Source organism: Coregonus lavaretus (assembly GCF_964263955.1).
Source record: "Coregonus lavaretus genome assembly, chromosome: 31".
Lineage (NCBI taxonomy): Eukaryota > Metazoa > Chordata > Actinopteri > Salmoniformes > Salmonidae > Coregonus > Coregonus lavaretus.
Genome location: NC_140018.1, coordinates 24,539,034 through 24,553,306, shown reverse-complemented (window position 1 = coordinate 24,553,306; position 14,273 = coordinate 24,539,034). Strand labels below are relative to the sequence as shown.

General features: G+C 41.0%; 3 long non-coding RNA genes across 3 annotated transcripts; all 3 read right to left on the bottom strand.

The window, feature by feature from the left end:
• Window positions 1-2,162: 2,162 nt before the first annotated feature.
• LOC311107202 lies at window positions 2,163-2,790 on the bottom strand. Its single transcript, XR_014610404.1, has 3 exons — window positions 2,659-2,790; window positions 2,398-2,525; window positions 2,163-2,271 (listed from the first exon to the last, which is right to left on the bottom strand). It is a non-coding gene; the product is annotated as an uncharacterized lncRNA (long non-coding RNA).
• Window positions 2,791-2,976: 186 nt separating this feature from the next.
• Window positions 2,977-3,762, bottom strand: LOC311107204. Its single transcript, XR_014610405.1, has 4 exons — window positions 3,654-3,762; window positions 3,436-3,529; window positions 3,234-3,345; window positions 2,977-3,145 (listed from the first exon to the last, which is right to left on the bottom strand). It is a non-coding gene; the product is annotated as an uncharacterized lncRNA (long non-coding RNA).
• On the bottom strand, window positions 3,757-5,867 carry LOC311107205. The gene is made up of 5 exons (XR_014610406.1): window positions 5,630-5,867; window positions 4,564-4,652; window positions 4,165-4,311; window positions 3,899-4,044; window positions 3,757-3,790 (listed from the first exon to the last, which is right to left on the bottom strand). It is a non-coding gene; the product is annotated as an uncharacterized lncRNA (long non-coding RNA).
• Window positions 5,868-14,273: the final 8,406 nt, after the last annotated feature.

The window sequence follows — 14,273 nt, the reverse complement described above, 5'->3', positions numbered from 1 at the left end:
TTTTTAAACGATTTAAGCTGTTTTTTGAAAAAATTATGTTTGCCTTCATACCTCATACACCAACTATGAAGTACAGGCCCTATTTTCTGGATGCAGCGGGGATAGTGGATAAGAAAATGGTGCTTTGGTAAAAGTTTTTTCTGAGGATACAACTTCTTAAACAGTGTATGGTGATCAACAATCAAATGTTTTAAATATACACATAGACCTTGAGATAACATGGGCGAGAATATAATGTTAATTATTTGCAATAATAAAAGAAGCAGGCCCCAGTGTTGGTCAGTAGAAGTTACCAAATCTCCAAAGATAAGAGGAACATTCCTAAGTAAGCACCAGGACTGAATTGCATTCAGTCCCAGATCATTAGATCCTTCACTTAAATTAACAGTCACAGGCCTGTTATTTCTCTCTGTGAAACCATAATCAAAACTTTGTATTCTTGAATGTATTTCTCCTGATGTAACATGTTTTTCATTCAAATACAGAAATAATAACTTCAATTCGTACTGGCCAACCCCTTCTAACACATCATGCATCACATCAACTGAGAAGTTCTCAGTTGTGTGAAAATACCTCAATGAATTTAATATGCATGACCTTTTCACACCAAAAACATACGGAAGGGATGGATTACAAGCCATTTCTTGACAGTGAGCAGTATGCATATCTTTGGTGCGTAAAACTATTTTGGAAGAATCTTCAGAGAATTCTGTTTGAAAGTCCTCCTTTTCTGCTAAACAGAACCTGCAACAGTACCTTGCACTGAAAGACTCCACCAGACCAAACAAACTATGCAAACCCAAATTATCACCTGTTACCTGTACTACAGTGCCACGTACATAACCACTGTATAATGGAATCTCAATACCATCGCTCTCTAACACTTTAATGTCTCGAACAATGGGAGCAAAAATTTCACTAAAACCATATCGTTTAACATCTTGAGTATGAAATAAGGCGCACAGGTGTATGTTAGCCAAAAAAGAATTCCATTTTGGAGAGAAGTTTCTTAAAGTAAAATATACTCCACCCAATTTATGAATACCTCGCTTGGAACCCAATGGGTTGGCGACCTCAAAATCATCATAGAACATCTGGACCTGTATTGTCTGCTTCTCAGTTGAGAACAGGGGGTGACTTTTAAAAAAAGATCCATCACAAATATCTCTCAGTCTAGAGTTGCTGGTAGCTGAGCTTTGCAACATTTCTGCAAAATACTGACTTTTAAATATTGACTGCAGTGTAGATAAAATTGGAATATACATGAATTTATCTTGAACTACTACCTGATCATATGTTCCAGTCTTTTTATTTCGTCTTGTGTCAAATCTTGAACCAATCACACATTCAACTGGTTCTACTATTTCCCACTTGGCAGTCATAAATTTTGATCGCTTGTATTCCGAATTTAGAACTGTGAAAGGATTCTCTAACCCCTCAAAACACGCCTCAACTTTCTTGCACATTTCTGTTTCTCTTTCATTACTAAATACATGCTTTATCACTGTTTCTTTAGCATGCTGATGAATATCTTGAACAATCTCTTCCATGGAAATCACTACAGTATTTACTGTACTTTGACCAACACCTGCTGCCTTTAGATCAGAAATAACAGCTGCACAACTATTTACAATGTATGGCGAAGATAACTCTGACTCAGCCTCTAAACATTCAGTCGACACTTCAACATGAGAAATATTACTGGTGTTGACGGTACTTTGAGGGTCTGAAAGATCATCTTCTATAGAATCTACTAAACTTTCTCCGTGGCACTTGTTAAGATGTTTTCTAAAACCAGAAAAGCTACCAAAAGAACGTGAGCATCCTTCTTGACCACATTTCAGAAAAAGAGTCCTGCCTGTACATAGCCCATGAATTATCTTAAGGTGCTTAACAAGGTTGTTTGGACTTCCATGGTCACTTTTGCAAAGAAAACACTTCATAGTTTTATCTCAACTAACGCACCATTCTTGCTCGCAACTCAGCAACTCTAGGAGTCTCCTTTGTTTCCCCCATGTCGATGTTATAGATGGTTGTTTGCACAAAAGTGAAAAAGCTGCTCAAGGAAGAACTGTATGACGTACCAAATACGTAATGGGCTTTAAAGACTTCGTCAAAAGCTCCTACTGAACCTGTTGCCTTGCATGGAAGAGCATTGTCAACCACAATGAAGTAGGAGTGAATGCTGCTCTGTGTGGATCCCTGGGCGAGAAGGTAGGGCTGACTGCTTTGGGTGATGTTGTCAAGATGCTGCTGCACACTGGTTCCAACCTACAAAAAAAACACATTCAACAGAATTGTTTTGGTGACTAACCTCTGACAATAGATAAGATCACCTCAAACTGTGCACAAGATTGAGATGATGGAATATATATTTTAAACAACTGTTAAGCATACCTTTTGAAATCTGATGAGCTGATCTACAGCTTGATATGCAGACATCTTTCCCGGCCTCTTTCTACCTTGTGCAGATGGTGGTAGCAAATGTAGCAGCAGCAAGATGGCAGACATGTCACTGTCCCAGCCTACAAATAAGTAAATAAAAACCTGGTTAACATTGTGCCGTAGCATAACATTCTTATTCACAACTTGCACCATTATGGACATATAATGCACACCTACATTATCCACATAAAAAGTAAAACAGTTCATTCATACCATTCTCAACTTCAGCAGCTGACTCAGCATTGCGCATCAAATCCAAGAGTTCTGTGGTGGATACAAGTCCATGGCTTTCCTTTATTACTTTTGCTTTGAAAGTGGTTGGCCACTTCTCCAACAATTTGTTGGCTGTGGCCTCACCAAACAGAAGTCTGAAATCTTGTTCTATCTGCAATGTAACACACAAAGACAGAAATAATGAGTGTTACCTTATTCTTCATTGGATATTTTTGGTGATGCAGTGAATTAAGTTGTCATACCAGTCCTGGTGTGTCCAGAAATCTTGGGAAGACCGAGAAGACATCTGATGATTTGGCTTCATCGTTGACCATTGCTTGCCGATATATGAAGGTCATTTTCATCTTCTCACGGACAGTGTTTTCATCAGCAGAGTGTCTCAAAACAGCAATAGCTGCTTCCACATCCTCATCAGATGGCTCTCTGTCATAGGTGAAGGGCTGACGATCACGGCCTGGCCCACCAACTTAAGACAAAATACAGTGTTAAGAAATCCTTTCTGTACAATTCACAGGTCACCATTATAATTACATGTCACTGATCAGAAAACATACCTTTAGGAGATTTGCTGACTGAGGCACCTCTTTCCTCTGCTGTTTTTCTTTGTATGGTCTTCAATCGCCATGCAAGGTATCCGGAACCACTCTCCGGATCGTAGTAATGATCCTATATTATTATAAATAAATTATAAAGGAGTACTATTCCCATTTCATAGAGTGAATATGTGCATAATGTTGCAATAACCCATTTACTTACATATCCATGTTGTGAGTATGGGTCTTCTAGATAGGGAAACAAAGCTACTATCCCCTGTGCATACATCACTCTGACACTTTTGGGGGGGGATGTCCTAGCATATGAATTCAAAGTTAACATCACACTGAATTGATATTGCACAACACATTTTACATAATTAATAACCGGAAAATAATAACAATGTTTCTTTACAGCCCATCTATATGCTTAATGCTTACCCATGTGTTTCTGTCATCTCAGCAGCAAGTATGTTGATCATCTGTCTTCTGGTGGCATCTGTCAGAGATTTGGTTTTTCCATACTCTTGCATAATGCGTTCAGCACCAGGCTTTGATGTTAGGATTTTTTCAATCAGCTATAGGTGGAAAGAAATGTGCTTTCCGTAATTGTAAAACAATATGTAATGCTGTCACATGATGAAACAACATTCAGATTGGACTTAACAGCAATGTTCACCACTTACTGCTTTTGCCTCATAGTTTATGTGGCATGGCCTTTTAGGCTGGCTTCCTTCGCCAGCCGCTACTTCTTCAACATCGTCACACACAGTGAAATTCAGAATGATGGTGTCATCAGATGTACCCGAGCATGATGATGAATGAGAGGTATCTGTTCATTATGAAATTTGTGCAAAACATAGAAACATATTACAATAAACTGTTATTTTTAAGACAATAAAGGTTCTCATTCTGGCCTTTAAACTAAAAAACTAATTGAATGAATGAATACCAAGTCCATTGCCCAGCATGATTCTGAAAGTTCCAGGTGACTCCTTTACTAATTCTTCAAAAACATCTGAGTCAACTTCTGTGTCAGACTGGTCATACACCTTAATGTCTGGCTTTCTGCTTTCTGGTATGTTGAATTTTAGACACACTGTTAAAAAAAGAAGAAAAAAAAGAAAAACATGCATTCCCTTCTCACAAGAATCCAAGTTCATACTTAAGGTTGCCTCATGTGTTCACAAAATGATGAAAGACAAGGATCTGCACCTGATTTTATGTTACTGAAAATATAAAGCACAGCAGAAATGACTATAGACCTAAATAGATATCATAAGATAATAGCTTAATGCTGTATTATTTTGTCATTAGGGTGATATGTATTGCTTTAACCTATTATACCTACCTTCTTTCAAGAAAGCATTGAATGTCAGCTCAGACAGCTTGACGTATTTCTGCTCTTCCCCGAGCTGAACACGCAACAGCATTTTGCCTCTGTTAACAAAGAAAATATATATTCAAAATCATCATTTAGTGCTGGTTCAACTAAGCGTTAGCTAACTATCCATTTATCTCAGTAGTACTAGCTACGCAATGCACTATGCATTACTTAGACGTTACACTGCAATTACAAAGGCTGAAGTAGACAAAGTTGTGCTGGTTGAATATAACGTTAAGCTGCCATTTTCTGCAGCAAATGGGTGTAGGCTAGTTCAAGTTTAGAGGCACATTGTCCCATTAGCTACCAAATAACTAGCTATGTGTCAAAGTTAGCTAGCTCATTAGCCATTTTAGTTCGAACAGTAGCTAACCATTAAAATGGTTAAGCAATGTTAAACAAACCCGTCATGCAAATCAGTGATCTAAGTTATCGTTTTATAACACCAACATTAGCTGGCTAACTATCAGAAGCATGCTAACATTACCGTTATATATAGCTTTATAAAAAACAGTTAACGTTAGTGTAAGGAAGCCTGGGAAGCTATACAATAACGTTAGCTAACAATACTATCTGTATAAATGTTTTGTTGTTAGCGAACGTTATTTTACGTATTTACCATTCTGACAAACTTCATTCGTGAAAATATTGCAACACAAAGAAAGACAGTTACCGATACTGATTGCAAGCTAGCTAACCGCATGACAAGCACAATCTGCGCTCATGCCAAACGGTGGTGTCCTTCAAACGAACTGATTAGCTAAGTTAACGTTACCTATTTTTAGCCATATGAAACAGCAAGCCATTCACAAAAATATCAAACATATTCCATGGGTATATCATATAACAGTTATTACTGTCAACCATCTGAACTTACAAGCTAATTTAGCTGGCTGATGACGAGGTCACTGCAAGGGGGACCGCCGCATGGAACTCGTAACTTAAAATATGACCTTGACATCAGCACAACTCTAAAATTATGTAAAGTTAAAAAATACCGGTTTGGTGTTGAAAAAACGGGGATGTAACTTACCTAGCAATATCTGTGGCCTAGCTACTCCTTCGCAATCTTCCTCCACCAACGTACGTGCCAAACTTCAGCAAAGCAGAGTGGCGGGTATTCATCACTGCTGTAGAGTTGAAATTGTCACTGCGTATCTGCAGATTTTTACACTCACTTTTAACTCCACTGATAGAGCAACTTTACTCTCAAAAATGTTGAAAATACTCTATCTGGGTTAAAATAACTTTACTCTGAAATATTAACACCCCATTTTTTACTGTGTGGATACTCATGGATGCGCATTGCAATTGTAAAATGTCAACACAATTGGAGACACCACGTCATTTTTGGAGACATGTTATTGACAGTAAACTATTGTAGATGCGACTGCTAACTAAATAAAACATTTTAGCTGGCTAGCTAATCATCTTAGCTAAATGTGGGGCAAACAATTCAGTTATTTACCGTTAATTTGAGGGATTGGGGTGAAAGAAATCGAGTTACATAGTGATACTTTACGATATACTGTATTGACAATATCGCAATATTTTAGCGCTAGTTGGCTGTACCTGCACCAAAACACCATTATTGTTCCTTCATAGCTTGTTCTCAATCTTTTCACATTGGGAGCCAATTTGTTTTCAGCACTTTTATTTCCATGACTGATCAAAACTCGTTCTCATGGCTTTCTGATCCCTCTGCAACAGACATATGGTGCGCAATAAAATCACAGTATCGAATCGCAATACGTATAGAATCATGAGACTCGCAATGCTGATGCATATATCTTATCGTGAGGTTCCTGGCAATTCCCAGCCCAAGTTCATTTGCCACAACAAATCTCTTCGCTAGCAAACGCAATGTGTCTCCAGCAATGTTTACTTTTTTGACGTTCTATGGCATCTCCACTTTCCAAGCATATATGACCACATGTAATATTTTGGTAAGTGATGCAAATAGTGAACTATGTAGGGCCAGGATGTAAAATATATGTAGCTGCAGCAATTTCTCTTATCTGATATGGTAAGTAATGGGGCTTAATTTATAGCTCCCTAAGAGTTTGACGAACGGGTCCGTGAACGCGATTGCAGATATCTTTACCTCTGAATAAACTGCCTTATATTATACAATTATCCACCTTGTCCAAAAGTCTCTACTTTTTCTCCGTTCTCCAGTAAACTTGTTTTATCAACAATAGTAAGGTTCAATGACACAGAAAGCAGTTCAATGTCGGGGTACAGAGTCGCTCTCTTACCAGGATCGCGGTCCGCTCTGACCAGGGTGAAGGTGGCCGGCTCCACCTCTCTGCCAGCAGCGTTTTCATTATTTAGTCCGTTCGTAGCGGGTATGTACACGATCAACAAGATCAGTCCAAAACCGAAGATCAGTCCAAAGCAGAATGTTTGCAGAATGTTTGTAAACTAAGTCTACAAATTAAAAACATAAAATAACGCCACACTGCAGGTCGCAACATAGACGCTGATAGCCGCCATTGTCTTAGTTACGTTCAACGTTATGTCACGTATGACGAAAGCGCGTAAGTGCATGCACACAGACACCCATAGAGAATGTATTGAAAGCTTTGAAATGTGAAAAAAATAGATTTTACATGACAGGCTATGAGAGACTTCTGGGCGATTTTCAACCTGACTGAAATCGCCCAAAAAACGGGCGGGGCCATTTGAAGCACGACTTTAGCCTGATTTGACATTTAGTGGCTGGCAGATCAGACGTGAACACTGATAACTGCTGTTGCCGTGATATAATTTTTTATAAATTTATTTAAAAAAATTATATATATATATTTTTTTTTTAATTTTTTATAATTGATTAGAAAAAAAATCCCTTCCTTTTCCCGTTTGGCAGTGCGTCGCCCATATCGCCCTATTGAACAAGCCGTCCCTGAGTAGGATAAACATCCTTTTACCATATATACACCTTTGAGTAGGCCTACTCAGAACGACAATATTCACTAATTAGCATCACATGGGGCCTAATTCCAAACAAAACCGAAGAATGGAGCGCACTTCTTGCTAGTACACCATGTCCTTCACCCCTGCCTGTCCTCGCTGTAAAGTTAACAGAACTACACGACAGCAGTGCTTGGCAGTGACAGTCCTTCAGTTAATGGTGGGGAGGTGGAAAGTTGTTGGAGACTGTTGCTGCAAAACAGCGAGAGGGAAAAACAAGGTTTGAGTTGACATATAAATACTCCCCTAGATTCATGCCTATTGGTTGAAAGAAAGGAAAGTGATTATTGCATGAGTGAGCCCATAGGTTAATCAGCAAGCATGGTGAAATTGCCTTAGTGTGTCATGCTCATAGGATGAAGTTAATAGGCGAATGACATTCATCACGCTTAATAATAGTAAAGGAGAGACGTGATGCTATGCTCACGAGGTAACGTTATAATCATTAGTAATGATTCAAACTAAAGGCTGATTTACCTAGGTTGGTAGAGACATGAGGGACCTCGAGATAACCAACCCTGTGAGCGGGTTTAGTGCCTCATATATTTATACTTTAACAGAGAAGTGAGATATGTTGGAAGCTTGGGCAACAGAGCTTTGTAAACAAAAAAATTAGAAATTAAGTGATCTTTGGGAATTCAGAAAGTTCCAGCCGACCTTCTGATAAAGGATGCAGTGATGAGTATTAAACCTGTCTCCTGTGATAAAGCGAAGCGCACTGTGGTACACTGCATCCAAGGGTTTTAGAGTAGTGGCTGCTGCATTCTAATAAATGGTGCCACCATAATCAAGAGCTGTCAGGAACATTGCCTGTACAACCTGCTTCCTGCTGTTTAGAGAGAGGCATGATCTATTTCTATAAAAGAAGCCTACTTTAAACATCAGCTTCTTCACTAGCTCATCCATATGTTTTTTTTAAATGTACTTTTTTTGTCAATCCAAAAGCCCAGATATTTATAGGCCCGAATCTGCTGAGTGAGAGAACCATCCAATGCAGAAATGTGTATAACCATCTGAAATACGTCTATGAGAATTAGAAAACATACATTTAGTACCAACTTTCTGCAAAGCAACAAAATCTGATTGCAGTTCTAACATAGCCTGGTCAGCAGTAGGGGAATAATGTACATAAGTGTAATCTGCATACAGATTAATGTTACAGGTTTTTGCAGATAGACCATTATTACTTATATAAATAGTAAAGAGGACAGGTCCCAAAATCGACACCTGCGGGACACATTTAGTAATAACAAGTAACTTGACACCATCAGAAAGCACACATTGTGCTCTGTCTGAGGGATAGTTCCCAAATCACTTGCAAGATGCCTGGTCGAGACCCATTTCAGACAATCTTTGAATGAGTAGGGGATGGTCGACAGTATCAAAGGCCTTGGCTAGGTCTATAAACAAGGCAGTACAGTTATTCCTATGATCTAAGCAATTTAACACATAATTTAAGACAAGCGTAGCTGCTTAAACAGTGCTATGTCCAGGTCTAAAACCAGACTGGTGCACATTAAGAATATACAGTAATTTGAGATTTTAAAAGTTCATAGCTGAGCGTTAGTGATTTTAATGTTTTTGCAAGGCAAGATAGTTTAGAAATTGGGCGATAGTTATCTAGGTCAGAAGGATCCCCGCCTTTGTGAAGGAGGAGGACATGCGCCGCCTTCCAGATCTTAGGGATAGCACCGGAAGCAATTGTTCAATAAAAATGTGATTCAAAGGTTGAGAAAATGAGAGGGGCAGAAAGCTGATTCAAATGAGAAAAAAAAGAATGAGTACCTGGAAGTGGATCATTCTCTGCTATCTGTTTAGAGGTGAATAAACAACTCTCTCTAGTGGAACTTTAAGTATTTTCAGACACTATTCTTTCAAATAGGTGAGGCAAAATGGTTATTAAAAGCACCACAAATTTCATTTGTGTCTCTTATGGGACCAGAGGTGTCACGTTCGTTGAAGGACGGGTCAGACTAAGGCGCTGCGTGATATGCGTACATGTTTATTTTAACTGAATAAACACCACGACAAAACAACAAAGGAAACGAAACGTGAAGTCCAAGGTAGCACACACAACATACCTTAACCGGAAAAAGATCCCACAACTAGACTGTGCCAATAGGCTGCTTAAGTATGGTTCCCAATCAGAGACAACGAGCGACAGCTGCCTCTGATTGGGAACCACACCGGCCAACATAGATCCACACATGCTAGATATACAACATAGAATATATACAAACAAAGAATACACACACCCTGACTCAACATATAAGAGTCCCCTGAGTCAGGGCGTGACAGTACCCCCCCCCCCCCCCCCCAAAGGTGCGGACTCCGACCGCACTACATAAACATAACAGGGTAGGGGCCGGGTGGGCATTCCGCCTCGGAGGCGGATCCGGCTCGGGGCGTGACGACCTCTCACTCTCCGCCTCCCGGCCCCTACCCTGTTAGCAGGAACAGGCCGGGCTGGCAACGCGCACCACTGGCTTGGTGCGAGGAGCAGGAACAGGCCGGGCCGGGCTGGAGACGCGCACCACTGGCTTGGTGCGAGGAGCAGGAACAGGCCGGGCCGGGCTGGCGACTCGCACCACTGGCTTGGTGCGAGGAGCAGGAACAGGCCAGGCCGGGCTGGCGACGCGCACCACTGGCTTGGTGCGAGGAGCAGGAACAGGCCGGGCTGGCGACGCGCACCACTGGCTTGGTGAGAGGAACAGGAAGGGCCAGGCTGGCGACGCGCACCACTAGCTTGGTGCGAGGAGCAGGAGCAGGCCGGGCCAGACTGGCGACGCGCACCACTGGCTTGGTGCGAGGAGCAGGAACAGGCCGGGCCGGACTGGCGACGCGCACAACAGGCTTGGTGCGAGGGGCAGGAACAGGCCGGGCCGTACTGGGAACACGCACCATTGGCTTGGTGCGGGGAACAGGAACGGGCCGGACCGGACTGGCGACACGCACCACTTCCTTGGTGCGAGGAGCAGGACTGGGTTCCTTTATTAACCCCCGCTCCTTCTGCTGCCTAACCAGCTCCTCTCGCCGTGTCTCTACTCTTTCCTTCTCCCTTTTAGCCTCCTGTAGCGCCTCCCTCTGACCGAATAACTCCTGCTCCCTCTGAACCAATAGCCCCCGTAACATGGTGGCCTCCTAACCTGCAGATCCGCCCTTTAACGGCCTCCTGCTGCCTCGTCGTCCACACCGTGTGCCCCCTCCAAAATGTTTTCTTGGGGTTGCCTCTCGGGTCTCCGTCGTCGGCACTGTTGCCGCCATTTCTCCTCTCCTACCTGGGCATCCTCCTTCATCGCCCTCCGATAACGGACGGCCTCCTCCTCCGTAATTCTCCCCCAACCGAGCAGGACATCTACTAACGTAACCTCCTGTTGAGTACCAGGCGTTTGCTCCTTCTCGGCACGCTGCTTGGTCCTTGTTTGGTGGGATCTTCTGTCACGTTCGTTGAAGGACGGGTCAGACCAAGGCGCAGTGTGATATGCGTACATGTTTATTTTAACTGAATAAACACCACGGCGAAGGAAACGAAACGTGAAGTCCAAGGTAGCACACACAACATACCTTAACCGGAACAAGATCCCACAACTAGACTGTGCCAATAGGCTGCTTAAGTATGGTCCCCAATCAGAGACAACGAGCGACAGCTGCCTCTGATTGGGAACCACACCGGCCGACATAGATCCACACATGCTAGATATACAACATAGAATATATACAAACAAAGAATACACACACCCTGACTCAACATATAAGAGTCCCCTGAGTCAGGGTGTGACAAGAGGCTACTATGTACATGACACAACTTGATAGGTGTAAGCAATAGGGTGAACGCACTTTGAAGTAAATCTCAGCTCTGTTAAAAGTACACTCAAGAAAAACTATTTTACTGACCATAGCGAGATCATTTAAACAGGTTAACAGTATAATTAAAACAGGTTAACTTACCCCACCAACAGACAACTATACAGAAAACCCTTAAATTGATGAAATAAGTAAAACAAATCAATGAGAATAGTCAGATGAACCGATAACTGACAGGGAGGCGTAGCAGGACGCTCTGAAAACAGTGAACCAAGAGGTTGCAAGTTCAAATCCCAGGGGGGGGGGACATGTTGAATAATACTGTATAAATTAACTTGCACAAAATAATAATCTACGTCAATGTGTAGATTAGTGAAAATCCACTTTGACTGAGGATGATAGAGAATTAGTGTAGAATGAACTTGACCATAATACAGTGCATTCAGAAAGTATTCAGAACCCTTGATGAAACCAAGATTGAACTCTTTGGCCTGAATGCCAAGCGTCATGTCTGGAGTAAACCTGGCACCTTCTCTACAGTGAAGCATGGTGGTGGCAGCATCATGCTGTGGGGGATGTTTTTCAGCGGCAGGGACTGGGAGACTAGTCAGGATCGAGGCAAAGATGAATGGAGCAAAGTACAGAGAGATCCATGTTGAAAACCTGCTCAGGACCTCAGACTGTGGTGAATGTTCACCTTCCAGCAGGACAACGACCCTAAGCACACAGCCAAGACAACGCAGGAGTGGCTTCGGGACAAGTCTCTGAATGTCCTTGAGTGGCCCAGGCAGAGCCCGGACTTGAACCCGATCTAACATCTCTAGAGAGACCTATAAATAGCTGTGCAGCGATTCTCCCCATCCAACCTGACAGAGCTTGAGAGGATCTGCAGAGAAGAATGGGAGAAACTCCCCAAATACAGGTGTGGCAAGCTTGTAACGTCATACCCAAGAAAACTCGAGGCTGTAATCGTTGCCAAAGTTGCTTCAACAAAGTGCTGAGTAAAGGGTCTGAATACTTATGTAAATGTAATATTTATTTTATTTTATTTTTTTAATATAAATGTGCAAACATTTCTAAAAACGTGTTTTTGCTTTGTCATTATGGGGTATTGTGTGTAGATTGATGAGGGAAAAAAACAATTTAATCCATTTTAGAATAAGGCTGTAATGTAACAAAATGTGGAAAAAGTCAAGGGCTCTGAATACTTTCCGAAGGCACTGTTTGCTGTGTAGTATGAATAACATTTACCATTAGACCATTCAAATAATAATTCAAGGAAAATTACTCAGAAATATGGGGACTACTGTCAGTGTCAATTTAAAAGTAATCAGATTTATTAGTTAGCAATAATACAATTATCAAATGGTACATACCAGAAGTCTTCAATGTCAAAAGATACAAAATATTTAAACGTATAAAAGACTAGTGTAACGGAGTGCTACACCAGGAGATTGGTTTACAATGACTCAATTAACAAAGTTTTATTCTTCCAAGAGCGCCAAATCCCAGTATCTCCCATCGTCTAATTAACAATCACTTTGCATGGCCCAAAACATTAAAATAAAAGGTATAAAACTTCACACGCATTCTCTAATCTAATCATCACATCTCAAAACGATATGATAGGACCGCACCCCTGTGTCGCTCCTCTTAGAACTGGCCACCGTCTGACGAACAGATTAGCAGTTTCCCTGTAACAATAAATCTATAGCAATTCACGAGTTTAAGGACCAGACATTGAAATGGTTTTAGGAAAGTTATGGAGGAAATTGAATGGATGTGTGACGGATTCAGTTGGGGAATGAGAATGGACCAGATGAAGCCAAAGGCTGCAGATGAAGGATCCGGGGGGATGGACTCTGTAGAGTTTGGCTTGGAATCTTAGGTAGACATCATCGTCAGGCAGTGGTACTTAGGCTTCTGTGGTGATGGCAATCCCCAAAAAGAGAACTCCAAATTAGTCGGGCCCTGGAGAGGAAGTGAGCTATTCTGCAGGTGCTGAATGGTTGGCGATATAGTTGAGGTAGTACAGTGTACTCTCTGGATGATTCCGACTGTGTATCTCTCTTAGTTGGGCAGGATACCAACCCTGATAACATGATCTTTAACCCATTAGATATTATTGAAGCAAACGATAAATATGATTGTGTTGATCCAGATTCAAATTTCCTGATATTTACCAGAGAAAGGTCTATCACTTGTGATTACAATAATGTTAAGCAATTTAACAACCTGTATAGCAGTTTATCTAATTCCAAGACAAGCTTATTTTTCTACTTTTCATTTGAACATTCGCAGTCTTCCTAAAAATCATGACCACCTTGTTCATTATCTGTCTTCTCTCAGTCATGAATATTCCATCGTTGCCCTTTCAGAAACATGTTTGACTGAAGAGACAACCATGCTTTATGACATGTCTCCTTATAATGCTGTTCACCACTCTAGAACATCAAGAGTGGGAGGAGGAGTGTCCATTTTTGTTCATTAAATGTTTATATACCTGCACTTATATCTGATAACATTGATGTTAAATTTTTTTTCATAGAAATTCCCTCCTGTTCATTTTTTGGTGGTAAAAAAGTGGTAATTGGATGCATCTATTGGCCACCCGATTCTGACATTGGTAGTTTCACTGATATCCTTGAATCAACCTTGGATTTGATTAATAATAATTCTATTGGGTGATTACAACAGACTTATTTAAAAGTGAGAACCACTCACTGACATCTGACTTTTTGAATACTTTATACTCCAGCTATCTGTATCCCTTCATCTATAAGCCCACAAGAGTGACAAGATCATCAGCCACCCTTATTGATAATATTTTTTACAAATTCTTTGAATAATGTGGCTAATACAGGTATACTAGATACTAACATTTCTGGCCACTTTCCAAT